Below are 14559 nucleotides of genomic sequence, written 5' to 3'. Positions count from 1 at the left end.
AACTTGCCAGAATTAATTCCAGTTTGCACTACAACACGTCTTCTAGAAAAATATCCAATCTTGAGTTAAAGATTTCCACTGACAGAGAATTCACCACAACCCATGGTAAGCTGGTCCAGTGGTTAATTACCCTAGCTGATAAAAACGAATGCCTTAGAGCAGTGTTTCCCAAACTTGGGACGCCGCTTGTGTAAGGAAAGCCCCTGGTGGGCCAGGCAGGTTTGTTTACCTGCCGCGTCCATAGGTCTGGCCGATCACAGCTCCCATTGGCTACAGTTCGCTGCTCCAGGCCAATGGGAGCTGCTGGAAGCAGCGGCCAGCACATCCCTTGGCCCTCACCGCTTCCTGCGGGCCCCATTGGCCTGGAGCAGTGATCTGCGGCCAGTGGGAGCCGCGATCAGCCGGACCTGCAGACGCGGCAGGTAAACAAACCATCCCGGCCCGCCAGGGGTTTTCCCTACACAAGCAGCATCCCAAGTTTGGGAAACACTACCTTATAGAATCATAGAAATGGGATGGAAGGGACCTCGAGAAGTCATCAAGTCCAGTCCCCTCTGCTTAGGCAGAACCAAGTAAACCTAGATCATCGCTGGCAGGTGTTTGTCCAACCTGTTCTTAAAAACTGCCTTGAGGGGGAGATACCACAACCTCCCTTAGAAGCCTGTTCCAGAGCTTAACTACCCCTTAGAGATAAAAAGCTTTTCTTAATATCAAACCTAAATCTCCCTTGCTGCAAATTAAGCCCATTATTTCTTGTCCTACCTTCAGTGGTCATGGAGAACAACTGACCACCGTTCTCTTTATAACAGTCCTTAACATAGTTGAAGACTGTTACCAGGTCCCCCTCAATCTTCATTTCTCAAGACTAAACATGCCCAAAGGTCCTCATAGGTCGGGTTTTTCTAACCTTTTAACATTTTTGGTGCTTTCCTCTGGACTTTCTCCAATTGGTCCTCATCTTTCCTAAAGTGTGTCACCCAGAATTGGGCACAGCACTCCAGCTGAGGCCTCAGCAGTGCTAAGTAGAGCAGAACAATTACCTCCGATATCTTACATACAATACTCCTGTTAATACACCCCAGAATATTCGCCTTTTTTGCAACTGCATCACATTGTTGACTCATATTCAGTTTGTGATCCACTATAACCCCTAGATTCTTGTCAACAATACTACCACCTCCCCAGTTATTCCCCATTTTTGTAGTTGTGCATTTGATTTTTTCCTTCCGAAGTGAAGCACTTTGCACTTGTCTTTATTGACACTCATCTTGGTGAAATCAGACCAATTCGCCAATTTGTCAAGCTCATTTTTAAGTCTAATCCTGCCCTCTAAAATGCTCACAGCCCCTCCCATCTTGGTATCATCTGTCAATTGTATGTGTGCTTTCCACACCATTCTCCAAATCATTAATGAAAATACTTAATAGTACTGGACTGACCTCTGCAGGACCCCATTAGATATGTCCTTCCAGTTTGATAGCAAACCATTGATAATTACTCTTTGAGTACAGTCTTTCAACCAGTTCTGCGTCCAACTTATAATAAGTTCATCTAGACCAAATTTCCCTAGTCTGTTTATGAGACTGTCATATGGGACTGTGTCAAATACCTTACTAAAAATCAGGATATATCATATTTACTGCTTCCCCCTCATCCACTAGGCCAATATCCCTGTGAAAGAAGGAAATTAGGCTGGTTTGGCATGACTTGTTCTTGACAATTCCATGCCGGCTATTCCTTGTAATCCTATCATCCGCTAGGTGCTTACAAATTGATTATTTAATCATTTGTTCCGGTATTTTTCCTGATAGAAAAGTTAGGCTGACTGGTCTATACCTCCCTGGGTCCTCTTTGTTCCCCTTTTTAAAGATAGGCACTGTGTATGCCCTTCTCCGGTTCTCTGGGACCTCCAGGAGTTCTCAAGATAATTGCTAACCGTTCCAAGATTGCAAAAGCTAGCTCCTGAAATACCCTAGGATGAATTTCATCAGGCCCTGCCAATTTGAATGCATCTAACTTCTCTAAGTATTCTTTAAACTGTTCTTTCCCTGTTTTGGCTTGCATTCCTTCGCCTTTGTTGTTAATACAGTATTAGTTGCGTTGAGTATCTGGTCACCGTTAACCTTTTTAGTGACGACTAAAGCAAAGTAGGCATTAAACATCTCAGCTTTTTGGTGTCATCAGTTATTAGCTCTCCTTCCCCACTGTGTAGAAGATCGACACTTTTCTTCAGCTTTCTCTTGCTCCTAATGTATTTAAAGAACTTCTTTTTATTGCCTTCTATGTCCCTTGCTAGACATAACACAGCCTTTCTGATTTGGCCTCAACGTGCTTGTTATTTTAAGTCTGAAGTTGTCTAGCTTCAATTCCCAGACATTGGATCTTGTTATGCCTTTGTTTGCTAGACTGAAGAGCCCCCATTACCAAATTTCTGCTCCACACTTGAAAGGCTTAGGTGGTAGCGGGGGCTGTTGCCAGAAGCATATATGCACAAGAGAATGGAATGTCAACAGGAATTAGGCCCAGATTTTGCGAAGTACCTAAACACGCGCTTGTCTGACATAGTCCCAGCGATTCATATGCATCCAGAACTTCAACAGGTGTTGCCCATACTGCTACCCATCACCATTCTATCTGAGCACCTTTCACGTCAAATCTATAGCAATCCTGACGTCTCTGGTGGACTTCATGGCATCTCTGGCACCCTACTAAAGGCAAAAAATCTGCTTGGTGGAGAGTGTTTGTTTTTGATTTGTAAGATTTCATTAACCTTTTTTAAAGGTTGTTTCGGTGGGGTGTTTTGTTTTGGGGGGTTGTTTGTTTTTTGCTTCGGGATGGGTTTATCCGGGGGAGGTTGGGCATAAGGGATGTCAGAGCCGGGCTCCATTGTATCCAAACTAGCAAAGATAGGTCTAATTTTCATCTCTGTCTTATTTTTCATAGTCCATCTGCACGGTTGCATATAGAAAAAAACATTTTCACTGTAGCATTCACATATCCTACTGGCACTTTTTTAACTGTCACATAATTAGCAGGGCAACTTCTCAGAGGGGCATACTCAATAAAACAGTACATATTTAAATGTATTGTTCAAAACATATTTCAGAATGAAAGCACAGGACAAGGTAGTAAATTGACAGCCCAGCGTAGAAGCCAACAGAACATATAATGAGAAGGTAAACTGGCCTTCTTCACAGATAAGAAATATGGCCTTCTTAATGTGTGCTTAGCAAGGGAAAAGGGAGATCTGCCCCCTGTCTTATTATCAAAGTTCTCCTGTCTTGATCAGCCAGTACATCCAGAAGCCAATAGGTTTCCCACCTCGGTCTCTTTAAATACCTCTTCCTGCGTCATCAGTGTCAATCCAGGTATAGAACAGGAAACCTGTGTCAGCTTCAGAGCTACATGCATCAACAGCCACTGCAAAATATCTAAGAGAAGGCGACCTCCAGAATAGCATAGCCCAGCTTGCTGAATCAAGTGAAATTGCTGATTGCTGTGCTGTTTAAAGGCATCTTCCCTACATCCTCCAGGTGGCGCCATATGCACAACAGTCGCACTATTAGCCTCGCTTGTGGTAGTTACCTGCGTTTCATCCGAATTAAGGGCGTTGGAGGTGGGGGGGGTGGATTGTTCTCCTCTGGGGTATATACCTAGCCGTCTTCTTTAGCCCTAGTAGAATATAGGACTGGACTGCCCAGCCCAAGACATTCAGTAATTCAAATATTGATTATTGGCTTGTGTTAGTGCCGTCTCTGTGTTAATCACGAACATTTGCTAGGTTATGAGTTTGTACATAAATGCAGGGCTAAGCAGCCTCTCTGGATCATGATGCTCTAATGACAGCATCATTCTCCACCGTGCGGTCCACGAGTTCTTTAGCAGAATTATACACTTAACCCTGGGGTGTAAATACATGGGCTTTTCAGGCATCGCTTTTTGAGATTGGGCATTTCAGTGCTACTGCAATTCTAGAAATGTTTGCTTAAGCACTCCACTAAAAAAAAGGAGCTTTCTTTTGTAACGTAATTTGTAAGCAATAAACATGATTGAAAATGCAGTATCTGCTGTTGCCTATGCTCAATGCAGTGGTTTTTAACTCTCTGTGTCATTATTCATGTGGTAGGCAGTTTTCTGTACATATTTGGTTTCCCATCTCTGAGCAAAGTTAGCAAGTTTCCTAGGAACATTTTGAAATGCACATTTCAGTACTTTCCTACCAGCCCCTGGTTTTGATGCAGATGTTATGGGAAGGGATCATTTTTTTCATCAGCTAAAGACAGGAGGTCACATTAACTTATAATACAGAGACACATAAAAATGCGATTATGACTGCTAAACAGAACACAGTAGGCTGCTAGTTAACACAATGAGATTTCTAGGAAGTGATGCATAAATTCTTCAAAAATGACACATTTTTCACGTTTCATTCCAATTAAGTTACTGAGGCAGCTAACACAGCAATGAGCACACAATACATTTGGGTAAAATGAGGATTTTTCTGGTGGTGGGTTTTTTTTGTTGTGGTTTTTTTTTTCTTCTCTCTGGATGCGCCTGTGTGTTTTATGAAATGCAGTTAATATTAAGCTGCTATTATGGATGAAATGTCAGTGACCTTAACAAGTCTCCCTTACCCTTTGCACGAGTTGTTTATCCAGTGTGTGCCTTGCAACAATACAAATACGAAAATACTCTGCACTGAGCTTTGGTGAACTGGCTTTTTTCAAATATACGTCGTTGGGCAGAATAAAGAGCAGCGATAAGGGAGAGTTAAAGGTTTTTATAGTCGCCAAGTAAATTTCAATAGTTGGATGCTTGCAGGAAACTTTAAAAAACAAACCTCCTAAATAAGATCTATTCAATGGACTCTATCTAGCGACGGTCTCCGTGTGTCTCCCTATCACCCCGCATATTTAGGACCAACGGCGAGTTGCAATGCAATCTTGGCCAACTCTTACTTACACTGTGGCTCAGGTTTTTAACCTGGGAGGGGCGGATTCTGGCCCATTCCCAACGAGTGGCTCTAGACACAGCAATCACCTTACAGACACAACAACAACAAAACAATGTCCTTTCCTATATTTGCTGTGTGTGTGTGTACACACCACATACACCCTACTGACCAGGGTCCCGATCCAGCCCCCCAGGAGAGAGAATGGCACAACTCCCATTGGAGTTCAGGAGCTGGTCCTCATTTTTTTTTGGGGGGGGGGAGAGATACTTACAAAATGATCTGGTGCTAAATGGGTAAATCGCTAACCGCAACAGCAACCCCCCAAGCTGGCCATTGTAATGAAATAGCATCTGATTTTAAAAGCAGAGGCTTTCCACAAGCTGCACTGAGGCGGGTGATCCACAAAGCAATACAAATCAGAAATGAGATTTCGGAGTCCTAATGAACCTGATTGCATGAACATTTATAATCCCCCATGGCTTTAAATGAAATCAGATCTAATCAGGAGCTATGGGGAAAGGGAGTGTTTACAGGCTGAGATTGGGAAGTGCTGCAGTATTAGTAAAGATGCTGTTCCTTCTATTGATGTCTAAAATGATGGATAATGTGAGAATGGCAAATATACTATTTGTCTAATGGCTCTGCAATTAAATTCCCCTGTAAATGACCCATGCCTCATTTCATCCTAATCTATGGAATTTTGATTGAATTCGTCAGCTCTAATTGAAAAATACTGCACTTTAATGTCTGCATTGCAGTTTCAGGACCATGGTGGTTTTAATGAGACAGTGCCCCTCTGACCTGGGAATATTTTAGATTTTTTATTCGGGATTTTAAACCAGCAGATTCTTCAACTCTATTCCATGCAGGAGTGAGTGAATATGCATGTGTTTGTACAGGTATATCTAGATAGAAAGAGGGAGAATTTTGCAAAGCAGAGTTTTATTAACCTCTGCTTTACTTTTCTTACAGAATTTTTACTTTTACTACTTTAAAAAAAATCCAGTGAAATATATTTCCAAATCTGAGTCACCAAATCATCGGAATTAATTAATTTAAGAACATCAACCAAGATTATTCAAACCATCTCTCATTTTTCTGCCATCCTCTGATTTTTTTTTAATCTTGTAAATCTTTTTCATTAAGATCGGCATCTATGGTTTCCTTTTATGGCAGCAAGTATGAATTAAATAACAAAGCCAATGCATACTGTAGCCAGGAGCCATGTAAAGAAGGAAACCCACAACCCTCCCCAAAAGAGACACCACTGAGCACAGAATTCATAGATCAGCTTTCTATGCAAATCGGGAAAGCAATCCGGGAGAAATTAGCTAGTTGTTGAAGCATAGGCACTAGATTGAAATGAGTTAAAGAGAAACATGCAAACGAGCTAATTGGATTAAGCATCGAATGTTTTCTCTTTTCCTGAAGAACAAAAAGAGAGAGATTTCAATCAAAGGGGCTGACAAGCAGTTTGATGGCGCATAGGTGCTGGACCTGCACCCCCTGGCTTGAAGTGGTTTCCATCATATACAGGATTTACAGTTCAGTTCTATGGCTTTCAACACCTCCACTATTCCAATTGTTCCAGCACCACTGATGGGGAGGATGGAAATGCCCAGCTCACTCTGAAACACTACTCATGGATGGCGCGTTTGATTTGTAACACTGCTCTAGAGTTTTGCAGGGATCCTGCTTCGGGGGTCACATTCTGCTGTGAGATCTCCCAGTGTCAAAGAGCAGCAGCCTGATTGCACTTGACAGGGGGATAATTAGCAGGCCTGTCACAGTAACTGTGATTTGGTCACAATCAGCCCTGCAGAAATCAGTGCAGAACAGCCTGCTGCAGCCTCCTCTGCACAGGATCCAATCCTGCCTCCCTCATGCAGGCAAAACTGCCGGGAGTGAGGCCTGCAGGTTTTGCCCTTCGAGCACAAAAGGGAAGTGGCTAAGGAGAAAGAAGGGGGATAAAGCGGGAATTCTCCCACATGCTAGACACCAAAAACACTTCTCCATATCCAACTGAGCATAGCAAATCACAACAGAGCCATCCCAGGAGTAAATAGCCATCGGATGAGTAGCCAGTGCTATTAGGGTGAAGTGGTGAAAATGCAGGTATAATCCTGCAATCTTCAATCAGGCAAAATTCCTAATGAAATCCTAAGGACTAAAGGATACTATCTGTGTCTCTTTCCTATTTTAAAGTCCTCAGTGATCACATGTAACCTACATATCATTAAACATTGCCCTGGCACATTATGTTATTTTTCCCCCTAAAATTGATTTAATTGCATGTAGTTTACATATTAGTGTGAGGAGCTTTAAAATGCATGTACTGTGTAATTACAATTTCAGCACATCTCCCAGATGAAGGCAGAGCTTGTTTTAAATGATTGCCTTGTTAGGGCCTTTGTAAGTTAGTTTTGCTTTATAATTTGTTAATTTATTTTTGCAGTATTTGACTTTTTAAAAAAAAATATCTGCCTAATGTCAGGAATTAAACTTACCAGATTTAAAAATAAAAAGCTGCTGTTACGTAATCCTAAAATGTACAGCCCTGAATGATGATGTAAGATAATTTTTTTTGTTTGTTTAAACCAAAAAACATAAAACAAAGCTTTCCAGATGGTCCCTTAGGCTTCAATCCTGCAGTTTAAGTCAGCAGAGCCACGAAACCTGATCCAAAGCTCATTAAATCTAACCCAAGTCTTTCCATTGGCCTCAATGGGCTTTGGAACACACCCATGGTTAAGACCAATGACTTGCCGAATACAGAGCACATGCGTGTTCAGTAGAGATCGTCCCATGGCAGCGCTGCTCTTCATATCCCAACAAGGGGAGTCTCCACACTTGAAGGAGTTGGCTCTTAAACTGTTTAATATTGTGAGCATGTTCCCGCATGAGATAGGCCTTGTATGGTCCCTCTAACAACCCACTTGCACACCCTTTCCTACATGAGGAAAATTAGAACATGTAATGCAGAGCACTGCAAAGGGGGCAGCTGTAGTGTAGTCAAGACTCAGGCATTCTAACCTCTGGCTCATCTAATCCTGCAACGAGACTGCCCAGTGGAGCCTGCAGAGGCTCTTCCCACCCCTTTTCTACTCTCCCTGCCTGTACAGTAGAAGCAGCTTTGGGTTGGAAAGGAGGCACATTGGAGTTCAGCCCAATAGACTCTGCATGCTGGATATGTGCAGCACTTCATCCTCTCAGACATGGAGTAACTGCCTGCGCAGTTCTTTCAGGGGAGTTCTGAAGTCAGGGGCTGTAAGGTTTCTGTGTAGTTGGATGAGGAAAGCTAAAGGTCCCAAATCTCCTATCACATCAATGTGACTCCCTGGGTTGCAATCGGGTTACTCCTCATTTACATCCATGCAAGTGTGGGGCACAAAGTTAAAGCTCCAAGCGCAGTACAATTCCAGACGTGGCAGTGTGTACCGCCCTGTAGCACTGAGTTTTGTCTACGTTTAAAGGGGCTTTTAGTTCTTGTGTACTGCAAGTTGCCTTTCTAGCCATTTCCTCCATCACCATTTCCCAAATGCCCCCTCTTGGGGAAAAACTGGCTAAAATCTTAATGAACCAATGACTATCACAGAGACAAAATCCTGTGCTACCCCACTTAGTGCATACATTGTAATGCAGGGTTGATGACTGGTGCAAGACACCCCACATGCAAGGACAATCCCCCCCCCCCGCCCCCGTTTTGTTGTTTAACTCTGAGATGGGTGGTCAGATGAAGGCTTGCTTACTCCCAGGAATGTACAGGGAAAGTGCCACGCCCCCAGTAAATCCTGATCCTGCTCCCCAGCTGAGAACTGGGAAAGGGGGCAGCAATGGAAATCCTACATGAAACAGTCGCCCCCAGGATTTTCAAAACGGGCAAGATCCGCTCCCTCTTGTACAGTGCTCGGGCATTCCCATATTAGCTCATGATTAGTCCAGCTCAGGGCCAGTGCAACCGTTTAGGCAACCTAGGTGGTCGCCTAGGGCGCTGGGATTTGGGGGGGTGCCATTTTCTTCAGCAGTGACCACGGCGGCTGGATCTTCGGCCGCCCTGGTCGCCGCCGGCATTTAGGCGGAGGGAGCTGGGGCAGGGGAGCGCGGGGAGGGCCGCCTGCAGCAAGTAAGGGGAGGGGGGGCGGCACGCAGGAGAACTCCCCGCCCCAGCTCACCCCTGCCCTGCCTACTCCCGAGTACGCCGTGGGCTTCTTCACTCCCCCACCCCCAGCACCTAAGCTGATTGGCGCTGCACGCCTGGGAGGCGGGAGAAGTGAAGCAGCGACGGCGTGCTTGGGGAGGGGGCGGGGCAGGGGTGAGCTAGGGCGGGGGGATGCCTCAGAGCAGGGGGGGGAGCTGCCGCAAGGCGGGTGCCTCAGGGCGGAGCTGCCGCGAGGGAGGCACCTCAGGGCGGGGGCACGGGCGGGGGGGCGCAAGGTGGAAGTTTCGCCTAGGGCACGAAACATCCTTGCACCGGCCCTGGTCCAGCTGCCTTGGTTACTTACTGTGACGTGCTCCCTTTCATGTCACTTTTTTCTTGCCTTCTAAGGTTCCTCTCAAATTAAACCTCCTCTGCTAAATTGTGTCCTACGGAAACATAGGATTTTTCTGTTTAACTTACATTTGCTTTTATGGGGGGTGACTTGTGCAAACTTTTCAAGGGTGCCTTAGTGACTTAGGAGCCTGAATCCCACTGAAACGCAATGGGACGTTGGCTCCTAAGTCATTCATGTGCGTTTGAAAATTTTACCCTTTGCCATTTTTTAGGCACTACTCAAAGGGATTTGCAGCGATGCCTGGCTATTTTGACCCTCCTGTGACATCCCAATGCTGGGCTTGTGGCAGTGCAATCACTTTCCTGGCAAGACTCTTTGATGTTATAGGTCTTTTGTCACGTCACTGCAGCTGCAAGGGCAGGAAAAAGAGAAGCCGGGTTGTAATGGAGAAGTCTCTTATTCAGATACAACTACCTTCCGTAACTGAGGGCCAAAGCATCCCCTGGGTGGCTTAGTCCCATGCTATGGCCTGATTCAAAGCCCAGTTATGCTAACGGGAGACTTCAGAAGTGCGTGGCAATACTATTAGTGAGCCCTGAGAGGACACTGGAGTAAGGACTTGCAGAGTTTCATTCGCCCAGGGGAGTAGCATTTACCCCAGCTCCTGGATCACACAGTGGCTGGGATACCCATGAACCAGGAGAGCCACCGGCCACCAGAACTATCCACATGAAGGAGCAGAGCCTCCACATCCCTCACCCCAACCTTGCAGAGGAGCAGGGCCGCCAATTGCCATGGGGTGGGGACAGCCATACACATTAATGCTGGCTGACTTGGTGCAGCAGAAATGCCCACGCGGCTGAGGGAGGGGATCATCCCAGCCGTTCTCTCTGCCTTTCTGTGCAGTTCCATTTACACAGAACATTAACTCAGGGCTAGATGTGACCATCACAGCAGAAAAACCTATGGAAAGGGTCCACAGCTCCACGCATGAGACGTGGTGCCTCCTGCTCCCCTCAGGGAGGAGGGACGTATTGCCTCACAGAGGAGAGAGGCAGCAGGGCCTGTAGAGTGCGTGGATCCACCAGTTCTGCAAGGGACTCAAGCCCAAACCCTGCAGAACCCGTGATACCTGGGAAAGGGATACAGCGCTCCTCGGGGCCTGGGCCAGCACGGCTCTCTGAGGAGCTCCCCTGCCATACTCGCCTGCAGCCCATGAGCAGCCGGAAGGGCCATTTCATGTACATACAGTGAGTTGGTACTTTCGTGTAACTCTCCGCCACGTCGTTCCCCTGCCCGGCCTCAGCGCCACTGGCCATTAGGGAGGTCATGGAGCTGCAGCATGAAATCACAGCCAGGCTTGGCCCCTTCTGCAGAAGGAGCCTGCAGACCGCACCCCTGAGAGACAGGCCGCAGCACCACAGCTCAGGCTGATCCTGCACTTGGGCACATGAGAGCTGAAGGGAGCCCGGGCAGCCCCTGCAAATTCCAAAGTCAGAACACAGGCAGGGTAAGAAGCCAACCCAGCCAGGGGGAGCCTAGCCCAGAGCCCAGCCCAGGATAGCTTATCTGGGTCCCATAAGTGGGGGAGTCATGCTGTCTCCTTCCCACAATCTGCCCTGGCACTAGCCTCTTCCTGGGGGCGGAGGGTGTAGAAGACATAGCTGGAAAGTAAGGCTGGGCCCCAAAGCACTGCAGTTGCTACCCACCTCTGCTTCCCTCCTCCCCTCCCCCCATCTTGCCTCAACCCCACCACCCTAAACCTACAGAGCCCTGCCAGATGCTCAGGAATAAGGAATGGCTCCCCGCATTCCACAAGTTTAGGGGCCTTCCCATGCTCCCTTGCATCCTGGTATCCTCTGCGCAATTTGGCCCTCCTGCTTTCCATTTCACACTTGGCTCACTTCCTCCCCAATCAGAAATCGCAGCGGTTTGCTAGAGAAAAATGAGCTAATTATGTGGTGCACAAAGGCCTGGTCTCATAGAATATCAGGGTTGGAAGGGATGTCAGGAGGTCATCTAGTCCAACCCCCTGCTCAAAGCAGAGCCAATCCCCAGACAGATTTTTGCCCCAAATCCCTAAGTGGCCCCCTCAAAGATTGAACTCACAACTCTGGGTTTAGCAGGCTAATGCTCCCCCCAAATCTGAACTCATACTCCTGTCTGACAAGTGCACTTGTTTGTGGGCAGATTCTTAAGGGGTCAGACAATGCAAGAGCTGGCGTGTTGGTGCACAGTGCCATGTGCTGACGGATTACCAGAGCTAATTATCTGGCATGCCAACAATCCAATGTCCTTTCCTGGAAGTTTTTCTAACCAATTATATGTTCATAAATATTTAGTTTTCTGCTCTTCGCAGCGTAATGCTGTCTTCTGGGCTTTCGGATTTCCGCATTGGGTAGCCTACCATAAGGCAATTGACTTAGCTGGGGATTGGTCCGACTCTGAGCAGAGGGTTGGACTGGATGACCTCCTGAGGTCCCATCCAACCCTGATATTCTATGAGGAATAACACTCTGGGATAGCTGCACCTCCTGAGATGGGAAACGCAGACAGAGCAGCCTAGGGAGAAGAGACAACAAAGGTGACTTTTACGCTACTTTTGCGCTGATTCTGGGCTTCTGCAGGAGCCAAACTGGGCCCTAAGGGCTGCTCTATCTTCCAGCACCCTCCGCGGGGTTGTCTACAGGCTGCACCAGAGCCCAGACTCCTTCATGGTGCCTATGGACACACACCCTTCCACCCCCAACACATTCCTGTGCTGGGCTTGTAAAGCAGCACAGGGCCACTTGCGCCAGGCTGGGGAATTGTTTCCCTCTACCTCTGCAAACTGCCACCGCAGCATACAGAGGCCAGAGTGGAGTGCAGAACTGATGCCTCTGAATTCAGGCTACACTGATACTTCTGATGCATCTGAATGTAGCTGTGCTGAAGTTAAAGTTATGGACGAGCTTTTCGACAGCCGCCTTAATGTAACCTCCTAACTCCATATTTTGGCACCTCAATCAGCAGCCCAATTTCCCAGAGTGCTGAGCACCCCACATTCTGCAGCCCCGATGGCTTCAGCGGGGCAACACAGGGTGGAAGCCAGAAGACAGTGCAGCCCAAGGTTTGTGAGACTAGGAGGCCTCTGTTAATTAAAATGGGTCATATACTCCTTCTTGTTGTCAAGACGTATAGAGAGGGCTGAGGTCACCAAACGATCGCACAAAATGAACATGGAGAGATCCTGCAGTCACAAGAGAAAAAGAAAACATCTGAGGGACCCAGCAGTGGGCACGCTAGAAAACACTCACTGAAGAGATCAAAAAGTTACAGACCCTGCCTTGGGGAAGCTGCAGAGCCCTGAACTATTACACACACGGCAGCAGCTGGAACATGGGGGCAGGGCGTATGGACATGAGTAGTAAAAGAAAACTTTTCCAAGCCTCTGCAAGTCTCAGATGAGTACGTCTGAGGCGCTTTGGTGCAGATTTTTCAAGGCATTTAGATGCTGCTCCACTTTGGAAGTGGTGTAATTCTACTGGAAGAGTCTAAAAGTCACTTTAGAATAAAGTGTCCAAATAGGGGGTTATATCAGCATAGCTGTAGCAGGATAATTATTCTATTATAGCTACGCCTTTCAATTTCCACCATGTAGCCAAACCCTTAATCTCTCTGCACCTCACTTCCCTGTCTGGGAATCTTTCCTTTCTCTCCACCTTTTGACCATCTTGCTTAGATTGTAAAATTAGATTATATTAGTCTAGCTTGTAAAATTAGATTAGATTTTGAACTGTCTGCAGGAGGGGCTGCTTCTTACTGAGTGTTTGCACAGCACAATGGGACCTCTAGGAGCTACTGTTACTGCATAGTAACTCACCACCGGCCAAGCTGAGACGTGGCCCTGGGGTCCCTGAAAGTTGCAGGCTAACAGAAATGATCCAGGTGGATATCGGTATAGCCAACGCTGCAGTAATAAGGGCTATAAATCAACAAATGGACCTTCGAGCCAATCTACAACTTTGCAGGCTACGAGTGCAAAGGGCAGCCCACTGAGGGGTCACCCAATGGCGGCTGTTCAGTCCCATGAGCCCCCTTGTGCACCAGCGGTGAGGGAGGCCCTGAACAAAACTTTTTATGAGGAAACTGCAATAATCCTGTGGTCTTCTGGGCATGTATTGCAAGGTCATTGTGAACTAAGCGAGGGACAGCCAGCCCCAACTGCAGGGCCGGGAAAGAGACGGCCCTACATAGCACAGCATTGACTTACTGTCCGCTTGGTGGAGTAGCTGAAGACCAAATTCTCTCATTTACAGGGGTTGAGCTCATGATTAACTCCATTGATTTAACTGGATTTGGACAGAATTATTCTGAGTCCCACCCTTGTAATGAGCAGTATTTGGCCTTTAAATTGTTTTTTCCAGGATAGCGGCAACAGTACATGTCCCTAACTCCTCTCGCATCTTTTCAAGCCATGCCCCCTTTTCCAGGGGTTGCACTGTCATTTTGCCTTGTGTGTTGTAATTTACATGACAGCTTCCCAAGGAAAAGCGTATTTGGCCGGTGCATAGAACATGGAGGCAGCTGTCTAGCAAGCTGCTGCGCTTCACAGCTTGCAAGCCATGGGAGCATAGGGCCCAGATCCTTAGGTCTTGAGAGGACTCCACCATGTCTGCTTCTCTTGTGCATTCAAAGCTCCTATTGAAATCGATGGGTGCAGGGGTGGAGAGAGAGGGGAGCTGAGACCCCTACCCCACAATATGTGATTGTAAAGGGATGAATTGATGTATCAAGACGATACACCTTCACCCTGAAAAGAAATCCTACTATATAATGAAACTCTGTCCACCTTGGCCCAGCACCCCAAAGTGACCCACAAAGGAATCAATGGAAGTTAGGAGCCTAAATATCTTTGTGACTCTAGTCGTTTGCTTCTGTTTTGCTTCCCTTCTCCCTCGCTCTAACTTGTCTGGTTAGATGGTAAAGTCTTTGGGCCTAAGACAGTCAGTTTAGAGGGCCACTCACTCAGTCTATGTGTTTGCACAGTGCCTACCGCAATGGGGCCCTGATCTCTCCTGAAGCCTCTAGGTGCAGCTGCATTCCAAATGCAACAATAATAGGGGGCTGGGG

At 46.7% G+C, this 14559-nt stretch overlaps 1 long non-coding RNA gene across 1 annotated transcript in view; it reads right to left on the bottom strand.

Annotated features, from left to right (window-relative positions):
* Positions 1–5375, bottom strand: part of LOC120374989 — a 61605-nt gene extending 56230 nt beyond the window's left edge. The window contains exon 1 of the long non-coding RNA XR_005586378.1: positions 5226–5375. This is a non-coding gene — a long non-coding RNA (uncharacterized LOC120374989). The remainder of the gene's footprint in view (positions 1–5225) is intronic.
* Between the last annotated feature and the right edge of the window lie 9184 nt (positions 5376–14559).

The sequence above is a fragment of the Mauremys reevesii genome, linkage group 11, assembly GCF_016161935.1.
Source record: "Mauremys reevesii isolate NIE-2019 linkage group 11, ASM1616193v1, whole genome shotgun sequence".
Classification (NCBI taxonomy): Eukaryota; Metazoa; Chordata; order Testudines; family Geoemydidae; genus Mauremys; species Mauremys reevesii.
The sequence above is the reverse complement of the archived record's forward strand: the minus strand, read 5'-3'. Positions and strand labels throughout refer to the sequence as shown.